This window comes from Rhinolophus ferrumequinum, chromosome 22 (genome assembly GCF_004115265.2).
Source record: "Rhinolophus ferrumequinum isolate MPI-CBG mRhiFer1 chromosome 22, mRhiFer1_v1.p, whole genome shotgun sequence".
Taxonomy (NCBI): Eukaryota; Metazoa; Chordata; class Mammalia; order Chiroptera; family Rhinolophidae; genus Rhinolophus; species Rhinolophus ferrumequinum.
This window is the reverse complement of record NC_046305.1, coordinates 27,926,576-27,941,221: the sequence shown is the minus strand read 5'-3', so window position 1 is coordinate 27,941,221 and position 14,646 is coordinate 27,926,576. Positions and strand designations below refer to the sequence as shown.

The 14,646-nt window shown below is 40.6% G+C and overlaps 1 protein-coding gene across 2 annotated transcripts in view; it reads right to left on the bottom strand.

Annotated features, from left to right (window-relative positions):
• Positions 1–14,646, bottom strand: part of SLAMF1 (signaling lymphocytic activation molecule family member 1) — a 56,118-nt gene that overhangs the window by 37,914 nt on the left and 3,558 nt on the right. Inside the window, exon 1 of one of the 2 annotated variants that reach the window (XM_033093508.1) lies at positions 7,267–7,309. The exons of the other annotated variant lie outside the window; for it this stretch is intronic. The gene's annotated coding sequence lies outside the window, so the exon portion shown is untranslated. Of the gene's footprint in view, positions 1–7,266; positions 7,310–14,646 lie in introns of those variants that run through there. 2 annotated transcript variants of the gene reach the window in all.

The following is a 14,646-nucleotide window of genomic DNA, read 5'->3' as shown; positions in this document are numbered from 1 at the left end:
TCAGAGCCAAAAAATGGAAGGATTGGATTCAAATCCTGCATTATGTGACTCCAGAGTCTGTACTCTATCCACTCACCATACCACTTCTATTACACTGGGCGAGAAGCTTGGCCAATCTTCAGGCTCGTGTTGGCCAATAGCCCATTTTCCATGAAATATTCCCTCTGGCACAGACACAGGCATGGGCAACAGGAGAATCCTGGGTGAGCACCATTTCCTGCCCCTCATCTCTATCATCTGTGACAAACACCACGCCATTCCCTACAGCTATGTGGAGCCGTTCCCTACAGCTATCCTGAGGTAAAGGAGGACCCCATGTCTGTGGAAAACTGCCTTTCCCAAACAATCTCAAGTGGGCTGTACAATGAGGCCATTTCCTACTCTTAAACAGGAGGGTGTAACATCTCCCTAAGACTTGCTACTCTTTTTCCTGATACTTTATGGCAAGAAGAGGCAAAGTGTCCTGCCTGAAGGTGCCTGGGGCTGGGCTGCCCCTGAGCATCTTGGCTTCCCTGCCAATGACTGTCCTCATCATGGCATCTGACCAGAGGTTCCCATAACATGAGCCAACCCCACAAAGAAGGATCACTGAGAGGAAAGCCAGACCACCTGGCCACTTGGAACCCATGATGAGCACATTTATCTGGATAAGTAAAACAAACAACAAACAAACAAACAACCCCCCCCACACACACACACACACAAATGAAAATACAAAATTTCCCCAAACTCTGAAACATCTCCTAGGAGACCTGGTTACAGAGCCTAAAATTGGTCTGGGGAAAGCACTGAGAAAAACACCCTGGGGTCAGCCCTGCTGGGTGAGATGAGGAAGTCCACAGGGACAGGTGTCTGACACAGGGGCTGAGCAGACCAGTCAACCAGACAGCCTTGTTGTGGGATGAGTTTGTAGGGGTTGAGGGGAGACAGAGAAGAAAACTAGACTATGAAGTGACTCTAGCTCAGAACTAGGCCCAGGGTGTACTCAACATCTTTACCCAACATCATGCCATCAAGTGACCTTCGTGAACAGATGGATTTGAGTAACCCAGACCCAGGGAAGGGAGTTGGGGGCATGCATGGCCCAGTGTGGCCTGTGAAGATGCCTACTGACAGTGCCTTGCCTTCACCAAGATTCCCACCTCAGTGCTTCCTCCAGGGTTCAGATCCAGTTCACAGCACAGAAGTGGAGAGGTTGAGAAGAGATTCCATGGCATCTGTAATCTGAGGATTTTCACCCCAAACTCTTTGTCAATTCCACTTATGCTCCTGCTGTCCTTCTAGATCTTGGAACAAATGTGTGGGGATCTTTCCCCTTCTGGGGTCTTCCCTAGATTGACCCTGAACTTCCCGTTTCCCTGCAGTCTCCAGAGCTCTTTGAGAAATATTCTTGGTAGGGTTGTGGGGTTGCAGAGGAGGCGAGGGGTGCTTCTTAGTACCCCTCAAATTACCCTATATAGCATCCATGTAGTTTGCTAGCCTGCTTTCTATTGGCATAAGCTGCTAGAGAGACAGAAATGCCCGTACCATTCCACTCCTAGGAAGGAACAGGGTTTAGGAACCGGTTACAGTGGCTGTTGAGTCATCAGCCTCCAACCTTTTCTGTGCATCAAACATTGCCTCCCATAGTGCTGATCTACCTTCTTAGAGTAATAATTATGACAAAAATTTTCAAAGTATCCTAGAAATCCTGGACAACCACTGTCAGCCTGTTTGTCCAAACAAAACTTGAGCTATGGCCTTCTCTTTGGCAGTTCTAGAAGGCTCTTTGGCAAGTCCTCTGAACACTTTTCCTACAAAGGCAGATGAGGAGCAGGATTCATTCCTTTCTCTCTGAATAGTTTCTAACCAATCATCACTTCCCTGAGAGACAGAGACAGCTGGGGAAGTGGGAGCTGCATGCTCCATGAGGTCATTCAATGATCCTCTGAGATGCTTATGAACCAGGTATGGAGCCCAGAACAGGGATTCCTGCCCTATCACACCAATGAGGTGGGCTGACATGAAGTGAATCTAGGGGAGAGGGAAAAAGCTAAGATACTTGAGTAGTTTGGTAAACCAAGCTATAGACTAGAAAGCTTCAGTGAAAAATTCTAGCTTGGATCATTGGAGAAAGCAATAAATTGGGGGGGGGGGGGAGAGGGAAGGGAGGCCCCAAATGAAGCACATGGAGAAAGTCCAATAGCTTCCTCTTCTCTATTCACTTGCTTTCCCCAGCACTAACCATGAGAAAACCATTCCATTGGGTTAAAATATGACTCTAAACATCCTTTAATGATGTAATCATACAAGCATTAACGTAATTATCAACCGTGTGAATGACTTCTCAGATATCATTTTTAGTTAAGAGCAGGATATTTAGGAAGTGGGATTTTTAAATATTAGGGTTTCATCCCCTCTTTGCAAAATTGCAAATGTAATACAGCATTGAAGAAATTTTTAAAAAATAAAGCAAAACAATATTCCGTAGTTTTCTTTTCCTTTTTTTTTTTTTTTGTCACAACTGCTTTCAAGTTCTCAAATCTCCTCTAAATCTTTTTTTTAAGGCACTAGAGTAGACCGGTTCAGAACTCTGGCTCTATGGTCAGAGAGGCCTAGGTCTGTTATTTATAAATCATGAAATCTTGCAACCTTCGGCAAGTTATTTAATCTCTCTAAGCCTTTCTTTCCTCAGTAATAACAGTTAAGATGAGGAACCATCTCACAGTGTTGTTGGGAGAACTAAATGACATTAATCCAAGCAAGGTGTTCAGTGCAGTGCCTGTCATGTGGTAGTCATTTTGCATTTGGTGTCTACCATTTTCATGGTTTCCTAAAGGTAGGCATGAGTGATTAAATGATGAACCTCATTTAGCTGCATCTGGTGATGTACAGGAAGTAGTCAAGATTGAGGACTGTCCTAGGAGACCAGGAACAGAAAGCTTCAGGGACCCCTGATATGAACATCATTCTTGGGCTTCCCCTTAAGAGTCAACAATAGCTTTGTAGCATAAATTAAAGACAAAGCACATTATGGGCCATTAAGAACTTTCAGTAATTGAAGACAGAGTGTGGATTTTCTGCAATGAATATTTAAAAGCCCTGTAATAAAGGAATCAAAAATTCTCAGCAGACTATCACATTTCATAAAAGAAAAAAATATCAGTACATAAAACAGAACAGGAACAGTAAAAAAATATGAATCAGAACAGAAAATGTGAAACAGAATGAAAATATGAAGTGAACCCTTAACCACACTTGATTCAGTTTCGCAAAATCCACGTGTGAAGGGATTTGAAGTCAATATGAAAATCACACAGTACAGCAGTTACAGTGATTGTTTTAACTGTGACTGTATAAAATACCTATAAGGTTTTCATTCTGTAAGGTGGATTTGGTCACCTCAGTTTTTTCTTTTGCTGTATTATAAAATTTAAGTCAAAAAATGCCTCTGGGTATCATCATGAGTAGTGGGGTGAATTTCAATAATGATTATAGTCACGATACTGGTACTCAGGGAGAGGCTGTGGAAGCATCGCTCCTCACTGCACAGCGGCCTAAAAGAAGTATGTTCTTGCCTCAATAGGCTACTCATTCCATAAGCACATTTGTAACTATAATGACTGGTGTGCATACACTTCCATACTTTTAAAATTTAACGTAATACATAAAAATTTATTATTATATGCTGTTGTCTAGTTTTATGAGCAGAAATTTCTTAAAGAATATTGTGTTAATTATCTTGCCTTGAAAACAGAGCAAGTGCAGATCATGAGATAGTTTAAAATGTTAAGTTTTAGAAGGCATTTTATGGGGTAAAAGAGGTATAGACCATATCCAGAGACAGGCTTCCTTCTTCAGATTTACTGTTTCTAAATTTTGCTTTGTTAAGTAAGATAACAGAGCATGTCCCTTCTTAAGAAATTTTTCTAAGAGTAAATAAGTCAGTTAAGCAGAGGCCTCTAGTTCTGTTTTGTTGTTTTTAGGAGGGATGGCTCCCAGCTCCCAGTTCTGATGACTCAATCAGGATAAAGGCCATTAAAATGCTAAACCTTGGTCTCATTTGGGCCAAGGTTTGGGATATGAAATCCTGCATGCTCAGCTGGCACCCTGATACTCATCTGTCCTTCTCAGCTTTCGCTCCAGCTAGACCCTCCAACAGGCGTCTGCAGATATTCCCCCTGCATCTGCAGAGTGTCCACTCTTCCACTTGGGGAAGACTTCCATACTGGGATGGAGGACTAGGAGAAAGATAGATAATCATGTTGCTTCCTATGCTGCTTAGTTAGCTCTTTAAAATCCAAGAATTAACTTTAAGAGCCTGGGTTCTGAATTTGGTTTGCTCACACAAGTGTGTTAGGTCATGGAGGGGAAGAATATGAGATTTCTACAACAGAAACAGCTTATCTTTCCCATGAGCTCTGCAGCAGGTCTAGACCTTACAATTATTATCCCCAATTCACAGATGAGGAAACTGAGGTTTAGAGAGTTAAATAATTTACCTGAAGTCACACAGTAAATAAGTAGCAGGGACAACACTGGAATATAAACTTTACCACGTCCTGCTACACTGGCCTTGAATACATGCGCCTATGTAGCAAAGCCATTGTCAGAGCCCCTCATATCCAGGGGCAAGAAGTAGAGACCAGGGGAAGAGAACAGCTGTGGTGCTTCGCATTCATTCTATTACATCCTTTCTGGGCTCCACGCCCCACCTAATCCATTCATGATTAAGTATCTATGACTCTTTACTTTGCTATTTCTTGTCCAGCTTTCTTGTCTAGCTTCTTCTTAGGAGCTGCCTCCATTTTGACCTTTGACTCTCTCTTTCTGCCCTTCCCTCTGTCTCATTTCCATCAGCCCTTTGAGATCTCTAACTCCCGGGCCAACTCTAGCCACTGGCCCAGCCAGGTCTGTGATTGCTGCCTTGCTGGCTTTTGCAGCTGCCAGTATTCTACGAAGACCCATCCTGAGCCTGCCCTAAGCGTGGTCTTGCTGTCCTTGTCCTGAATTTCACATTGAAGCCCCACAGGCCCTGATACTTGCACTGTCTGTTCTCAGAAATCTCTTGTAGGACCTTAAATACTTGACCAAACTACTGCTCAGCTCTAATTCTTCCTCTAAGGATTTATGTGTGTGTGACAGCTTGTACTACCATCCAAACACCTGAGGGTTCAAGTTTGACTTTATGCTAATGAATTTTTTTCTAATTTCAGAAGTATATGTAGCCAAGGGCTCATGGAGTCAGAAAAATATGAATTAGAACCACAGAGGTTTCACTCAGTACTTGTATCAGGTAGGACAATTCAGTTTTGGTGAAACGTAGTTTTCTTATCTATAAAATAGTGTATTACAGGTTACTTGTATAGTGGATGGCATGACATGCAGCTCAGATCTCAGAACAGCATAGCGGTCTCGCCCCAGTTGCTGGATGCTTTGGTGACTAACAACTCTCAGCTGAGTCCTTCTTCAGCAGCTGCCCTCAGACAGTTCCTTCCATGAGGGCCACCCACATCTAATGACTGGTAAGCTGGTTAATGAAAGGATATAAAAGTCCAGTCACTTTGCCTCAACTAGGAGCAACCCTTAACGGGTATCACAGTTCCAGAGCTCCTTGTGGAGTCAGCTAGGCCTTTGTTGCAACTGTATTGGGTACAACTTCTCCCTCTGCTCAATCCTACATGTTTTACTTCCCACAGGCATTGATTCTACAAGTACTTCCCAGTGAACTTCCTGCACATGCATCTTCATCTCAGAGTCTATCTTGGGGGGAATCTGACCTGAGAGATCTCATGTATTTTTTTGAGGGTTAAAGCAACATAGTGTATATAAAGTACAGTATATGATATAGCCTGGGCAGTCAGTATTTTCTAGTTCCCTTCTCTTCCTTGTTGTTTTGTCTTTCATTCATTCCTAAGAATACCGGACCTACTAAACCTAGGCCTCTGACAGGAGGCAATGTTCCTCCTCCCACCTGATCAAAACTTTTCACATACAAGTAGTTAAATATATCCTAGGATAGTTGTTCATTCTATTGATAGGATTCACCAAAAGTTTTAAGCAGGTAAGTGACCTGATCAAATTTCTTCTTTAGAAAGATTATTTTGGGGGCAGCTCGTTGGCTCAGTTGGTTAGAGCGCGGTGCTCATAACACCAACATCATAAATTCGATTCCCACCTGTGCCAGTGAACTGCACCCTCTACAACCAGGATGAGAACAATAGCTTGACTTGGAGCTGAGCTGCCCATGGGCAGCCGGTTGGCTCAGTTGGTTAGATGTGTGAGCTCTTAACACAAGGTTGCTGGTTTGTTTCCCACATGGGCCAGTGAGCTGCGCCCTCCACACCTAGATTGAAAACAACGGCTTGACTTGGAGCTGATAGGTCCTGGAAAAACAAACTGTTCCCCAAAAAAAGATTATTTTGGCCACATTGTGGGAGAGATTTAGGTAAAACTAGAGGCTGGGAGATGATTAGAAGAAATGATAGTCTCCACTGAGGAAGTGGTAATTAGGTGGGAGAGAAAGAGATCCATTGAAGACTTATTTCATATGTGGATTTGGCAGCGTTTTGCAACTGATTGGATGTGCGGTATGAAGGAGAGAGGCCTATATACAAAGGCCTTTGGACTTATGGTATAGCCTCCAGGCATATAGCAATGCCATTCTCTGTGATAGGAAGTATAGGAGGTAGAGAAATTTGAAACAAAATTGGGAGCAAGGGTGTGAGATTAGTTTTTGGTTTTGGAATATGTTTATTTGGCATATTTATGGTACATCCAGATGGAGATTTCCAAGTACTACTTGATTATATAGAGCTGAATTTCAGACAAGTGGTATAATCTGGAGAAAATGAAAAACAAAAAAATCTTAGAAGCCACCTCTCTAACTCCCTCATCTCACCCTCAGAAAGCTGAGACTTAGAGGTTAACACCTCTGAGGGAATTGCCAGAGGCTACCTGAAACAGTTTTTGTGAAGCCATGACCAGAAACCAGGTCTCTTGGGTTTTAGGTCAGTATACCTATCCCTTGACTGACTTTCATTTTGCTCTATTTATATTCATGTTTCCCCAATCTAACAATACCTGACATACAGTAGGTGTTAAAAATGTTTGTGGAATGAACATACAAATTACAACCATTCTTTGAGGTAGGGCTGTCCTCTCCTCTCTACATCATCACTGAAATTATATCTCCGCAGCATCTTGGAAATCATCAGACCCAGAGAAGTACTGTTTAGCCTCCAAATTTGCATTTACTCAGGTATTTCCCAATACCTCTCTACATACTCTGACAGCAAAACGTCTGTTGTGCAGATCTCATCCAAGGGCAGTCTTTGTGCTGAGTCCACACACCTGAATGGGAAGATTAATAAAAGCAAGAAGAATAGAAAGAAGGTATTATTTAGGACACAGAGATCATATAATCAATTCCTTCTTATTTTACTCTTGAGAAGCTTAGGTTAAGAGGTCTCTAAACCTAATTTGACTGTCTTGATTCAGTCAAATTAAAGTCCTAAGCCTAGGAGAAAGGGGGGACAGTATAAGACAGAAGAAGCCAACTAATACTTATTGAGTATTTACTGCATACCAGACCTTGTGCTGGATGATTTACTGAGGCTATTTTATTTAATCCTGATTGAAAACATCATCCACTTTTTCATTACGCTAAGTGAAACAAGTCAGACAAAGAAGACCAATACCATATGATCTCACTTACATGTGGAATCTAAAGAATAGAATAAATAAGCAAACTAATCAGAAACAGTCTTAGAGATATAGAGAAAAAACTGAGGGTTGCTAGATGTGGGGGGGATGAGGGAGAAGCTGAGGGGATTAGGAAGCACCAATTGGTAACCTCAAGATGGCCACGGGGATATGAAAAACAGTTTGGGGAATATAATCGATAATGTAAAGATTTTGTAGGGTGTCAGATGGCACATGTCTTATTAGAGAGACCACTTCATGGATGGTGTAGGTGCCTGACGACTGCAATGTACACCTGAAGATGAAGCCGAATAATAATGAATATATATATATCACAGGATGTGGAGTATGGCATAGGGAATAGAGTCAATGGAATCGTAAGCACTATATATGATGTCAGAGGGGTAGTAGATTGGGGGAGTGGGGCTATCACTTTGTGAGGGGTGTAGATGTCTAACTATTACATTGTTTTGTGCACCTGAAACAGAAAAGAAAAAAGATCATCCACTTCTTTCATATGGAAAACTGAGACTAGACAGTTTACTTTTCTAAAACTGGTAATTGGTGGGTTTGAAACTCAAGCTCAAGACTGTCTGGCTCCAAAGATTATTCTCTTTCCCTTATATCATGCAGCCTTCCAGAGGTTTCCATTGTGGTTCCAGATGTTAGGTATAAGCTTGAAGACCAAATATGCTCATTCCAGTGCTTAATATGGGTGCCAACAAGCCCTTCGATGTTGTCATCTTAGCAGGCCATTCAAAATTCAGTGGTCTAGGGTTTGCAAGAATCCAGGAGACCACATGGTCAAGCCTCAGAGAGGTTATCAGCAAGTCCCAAAGGAAGGAGAAAGCATCTTTGACTTCCAGCCTCAAGTCTGCTGGGAATTTGTTACGTGTACTTGGGCATGTCACTTTCCTTTCTTGGTCTTCCAAGATTGAAAAAAATATGGGTATCATCATTATTGCCACCCTTATAGAGTTCCAGAGTGCCTGAAGGCAAACCACTTATGAGTGCAGATCAAATAATAGTGCTTGGTCTCCGAAAATCAAGTTTTAATGCTATTAGGTTTTTGCAAAAGTAATTGGTTTTTGCAATTATTTTTAACCTTTTAAACCACAACTACTTTTGCACCAAACTAATATTGATACAGCTAATTCTATAATAGGATATGAAGTTGTAAGAAAAACTGACAAAATGATGGAGGGGTATGTGCGAAAGAAAAAAATAAGTACCAGAAAAAATAATAAAATAGAAAAAAAAAGAAAAAAAAATATGGGGAAATGCCAATTTTTGTGGGCTTCCCTGCTGATGATTTCCAAACTTTCTCTGTAATAATCATCTCTATTACATAGGGGATGGAAAGAGGTTATATATGGGGGAGGGAGAAAGACTCATCCCTAAGAAGTGGTTTCGGGGCTTTGGAGAAGCAACAATTGGTTTGAATCTTGACACATGAGTAGGAGTTTGTTAGGCAGACAAGGAGAAGGAGGGATGATTCCAGGAAGTGCAAAAGCTTGAGCAAAAGCACTGGGTGAGTTTGGGGAACTGCAAGTAGTTCAGGAAGGTTGCAGCATTTGCTTCAAGGGAGGGGCCAACCTAGAAATTAGGCAGGAAAAATCCACAGAAGCTGAGTCACACAGGGATCAGTAGTAGCCCTCAGGCCATCTAAGGAGCCCACCTTTGAAGATTCTAAGCATGGAAATGTCACAAACCTGTATTTGAAAAAAGATCCTTCTGCTCTGTATTCCTGCCCTCTGCAGGAGTATAGCACAACGGAGAAAGGTTGCCTGGGAACTGGAATGGAAAGATATTTGTGGTTCAGAACCCTGCAGAGCCACAGCCAACCTATAGCCTCTACTTATTACCGTGTTTCCCCGAAAATAAGACCTAGCTGGACCATCAGCTCTAATGTGTCTTTTGGAGCAAAAATCAATTTAAGACCCGGTCTTATTTTAATATAAGACCGGGTCTTATATAATATAAGACCAGGTGTTATATAATATAAGACTGACCAGGTGTTATATAATATAAGACTGGGTCTCATATTGATATTTGCTCCAAAAGACGCATTAGAGCTGATGGTCCAACTAGGTCTTATTTTCGGGGAAACACGGTAATAAGTAGAGGCTGTAGGTAGTTATTCATGGAAACTTTCTTCTCTTCTTGATTGATTCAACAGAAAACTAAGAAGAGAACTGTTATCTACCAACCTCAGAAAGCTGCAAATTTGATCAATTGCCTCTAGTTGTTTTTGACAAATATCCTCAGGGAAAAGGCTTTCACACTGTGTGATTTCCACTCATCCAATAAAGAAAGGCTTGCAAGTGGGGTCCTTCACGTAACCACTACATACACAGTTCTCTGGGAATGAGGTTTTAAAGGAGCCTCAACCCCTTCTTACCCCTCCAGTGTCTGCCAGGCTGTTGGTTTTCACCATGATTGTAGGCTGTGGGTTTTAAATGCAAGAGAGAGGCTAGAGAACGTGGGATGGGACTAGGGCAAGATAAAATGCCACAAAGCTCACTGTTCTTACTGGGATTCAGACATTTTTCTTAAATAAACACTCCCTGAATTGCTGTAAGCCTTTGGTTAATTTCTAGAATTCTGGAAAAGCTGATTCTGCTTTTTTTGTTTTCATTTGTTTGTTTGTTTGTTTTTTAGTTTTCTCATTGCTTTTATAGATGAGAGGTCCTTATTTTGCCATTTTTGCTACCATTTACTGTGTGTGTGTAAAATTCTCTTTGTTGAGTTAAGGGAATTCTCACCTATTAGGTTGATTAAAATAATTGTCATAATTTTTCTACATTTTTCTTACTTATTGAAGTGATTGTATGCTTCCCCCCTTTAATTAGCCAATGTAATTAGTTACATAAATAGATTTTTAAAACCTAAACTATCTGTGCATTCCTGGGATAAACCCTATGATAATCTTATTATGTTAATGAATTCAGTTTGGTAATATTTTATTTAGAATTTCTGTCCTCAAGTGAGGTTGGTCCATAACATAGGGAACTAAAAGAAGAATAGCCATCATTTAGACACTGAAGTGAGGTGTATCCATGGCATGACTTCTATGTGCAAGAGTTGGCTATAACTTTTAGATGGTTCCTACTGGGGAGTAGGTAAATCTATTTGAGGCTACATGCAGTAAATCAGAATTAGAAATAGATAAGTTTTAGAGACCTTGGGAAAAAAATTGCCTTAAGCAAGATACATGTTTATTATTGTCTCAACTGAAAAAAGATAAGAGGTAGGCAGTTCAGTTTGGTATGGTGATTCCTCAGATATCTCTAGGAATTCTGGGATACCTCTAGGAAATGGTAATTCTATTATCCTTAATTTGTGGCCTTTGTCCTCATATCCAAATCGCTACTGAAGCTCCGTCCATCCATTTTTGTCCCAGGCAGCAGGATAAAGGAAGAAATGGAAAATAACTTCCCATCTATTCCCAGAAATCCCACACAATTTCTGCTTATTAGCAATGGCTTAAAATTAGCAACATGTAAAGGAGTTGGAAAATGCAGACTAGATGGATGGCAAAATGTCCAACTAAATATCAGGATTTGTTAATTTGAGAAAAAGAGAAGATAAATATTTATTTCATAAGCAATTAGAAGTCTCTGCCACCCAGAGAATGGTTTGATCATGTAAGAGAGTTCATCTTTATAATCAGATAGATGGGAATAATGTATGTAGGTGAATGTGTGTGTGTGCTTGTGTGCACATGTGCTTGGCAGTCAAGGAGAATGAGAAGGACACCTACCAATGTATGTGCTCATCTTGTTTTCTCTGAGAACAGTGTTACAGTAGACCTCATCCCTTGCATTTATTAAAAATTAATCATACGTTTCTTGATCTGGATGCTAATTACAAAGGTGTGTTTACTTTGTAGAAATTTACCATGCACTTTTCAGTACATTCCAATAAAGAAAGATATTCCAATAAATATTGTAGTATTCCAATAAAGAAAGATAATGATAAAGGTGGCCGTGAGATAATACTGGCTTTTAAGATTTTGTTTCAAATTCTTCCCTAGATTTTTCCATTTTAGCCAGATCACTTTGAACCATTATTCTCTCTCATTTATATAGACATATATAATTATTTAATAAATAAATTATATTTATCTTACTATCATATAGAAACACATAATAAAATTTGTATAAGTATGTACATTTATCAGGATCATTTCTCAGGCCCATGGGCCCACATCTAAAGCCTTGCTTGATATTGCATTATACTAATTATTTCAAATTTAGAAAAAAATTAATGAAATATAACCAAATTAAAATCTGGAATTTTTCAAGAAGACATTTCAAATTTCACAATTTGCTACCTCGCCTCCTTATCCTGCAGAAAGTTCACATAGAACCACTCCTATCAACACCTGTAACTTCTTTGGAAGTTTCCATACATCAGTAAGAGCAATCTTTCCCAACACAAACCTAGCCAGGCACCTTCCCTGCTGAAGGCCCATCAATGGCTTGTCAGTGTCCTTAGGATGAAATTCCCAGGACCCTGCATGACATGGCCCCCAAACCCCACCAGTCTCATATCTTGCCATGTTTTCTCTAGTTTTCCCAGACACACTGGTCTTCTCTTAGTCCCAATCTCAGGAGTGGCAAGCTTTTCCTCCTTTTCCTGAATTAGGGTTTCCTGAATCCTGTTTTGTGTCTTTGGTGCTCATGCAAGTCAGGAGGAGGTGGGAGGTGCTGACCTAGGGATCTGTTCAATGCTACCAGCACCTATCTTTGACTCTACTTAGAAATTCTTAAGAGGTTGGGCTGATTCTCCTCCAGCCTCACCTCTCCAGAGCCCTCACAAAGGATTAGAGAGGGGTTACTTGCCCTTAACAGAAAAACTCCTGACTTTCCAGTTTTTCTCAGAAAAAGAACACCCAACCCTGCCATGAATGTGTATAAAGTTCTTTACTGAATTGTACAGAAGATCTCAAAAGCCCAGGGGACTTTAGGAGGAAAAGTGGTTATAGGAATTTGCATATGAAACAGATTGCCAAGAGTCTGGAAAACAACTGGAGCTGATTCATCTTTACCGGGAACACTCACAATTTGCCTATTAAATCTTGCTACCTCAGTGCCAATGTTCAGCTTTTCTCTTGATTCTTCAAGTTACTCCCAAACCCTTCAGTGAAATTCTCCCCCACATTTTTTGTTTGGGTAGTTTGCATAAATCAGCTGATACAGGAAGGCAGTTTCTATCCTTTCAATCCTTTCTCATCTTTTGCAAACACAAATGTTCTGGCTCTGGTCTAATGCTGATTGAAATTCTCCTTTGCTCAAAGTTGATTTTGGAGTGGGAAAAGCTAAACTCTAGTCTCAAGTGTGAAAGAGAAAATGGGTCCACTCCATTCTAACTGAGTTTCCCTACTAGTGAAATTTTGCTGCTGAATTTCTCACTAGTTTTCCTAAGAAATAAGCAGGCTTCAGTCATATTAGGGAAAAGAGATTTTTCTCATTGATCTGACCCTGACTCTTGTGAAATTCAAGAATTATTATAAGTAACATTTTATTCTTTGAGAACTGGTTTATTTTTAAAGAGCCACCACCCAAGGTGGCTCTCTATCTGCCATCTAGAAATGTGGCAATCACTTCCTTTAGATACTTTTTTATTCACACCTCTCTAGCAACCAGGTTGTTTTTTTCTTCCAGAGCACCCCTGCTTCATCCTTTTCCTCTTCCTTTCTTTTTGAATACAATTTTTTTGTTTTCATTTTTATCTACTTTTTGTATAAGTCATAATTCACATGGATCAAATATACAGTGAAAGGTCACCCTCTACCTCCTCTTTTCCTCTTTCTTGAAGGCTCCACCACACACACTCCCCTGATTTATTTAATACCTATTCATTTTCAGTCTCTGATTCCAAAGGGAAGTTCTCTCTGACCCTCAAACCCAGATCCAATCTTCCTGATTTACATTCACTCAGTCCTCACTAGCTCTTTAAGGGAGCAGTTGTCATAGTTGACACCTGTAGCATTGTCATAATTGAAATTAAATTACTAAATTTCCTTATGGCTCTCTTGCAGACTAGATCATAATCTGCACGAAGGCAAGAACTGTATGTGTCTTTCTCAGTGCTGAATCTAGAATGGTGTTTAACTAATAATAGCTGCTTAATACATATAAACAGGTTTGTTTTTTTTTTTTAATAGTATGAAGTTGGTTAGTTGGGAGCTAACATAAAAGAATGCTCTTTCTTTCCTACTCACATCAGCACTATATCAAATCTGCCTTCCATCACTTAAGGATGTTTTGGGAAAATCCCTCAGTTTCATTTTTATCACTTCTAGTAATTTTACAGTACAGTTCAATGTAAAATTCCCCTTTAACCTCTTAACAAGCTCAAGCTTGTCTCATGGTCCAAAAATCTATAATAGGGAGGGAGGTATGGTTTAATCTTTCGCCTATTTTATCTCATCTAGTTCCAGCTTCTCAAGTGGTTTAGGGCCGGGAGGAGAGGGCCAAACTATTTCTGTTACCTGGATGCTGTTGATTTTCTCTGTTCCCCTAATACTGATCCACTGTTGATGCCTTCTCTGAATACTGGCTCTTTCATGGAGCATAGGTTTGAGTGTTTTGGGGACCACAGTAAGGTTGGTGGGGTTGGGGAGATCTCCACTAAAGAGTGTCAATGTCGGAAATGTTCTCTGGCTTGGCTTCTCCTGACCCTCCTCCCACTCAGCTTCCGCTGATGATGTACCATCCAACCTCTTGCGGCTGGGATCTGCTTATCTGGTGGCCAGGTGGTAAGACAACTGAAGCCTGGCTACCATCTGCAGTGTCCTCTGTGGAAACTCCTATATCCTTGCCATATCAAACAATGGGTGTGCAGGCTGTACTCTCACTCCAATACCATGTTTCTACCTTTGGGAAGATCAAAAGATCCACTGCCCAACCAGGGAGAAAGACATTAGTCTTCACTTCTTTTGTATTCCTTGAATCT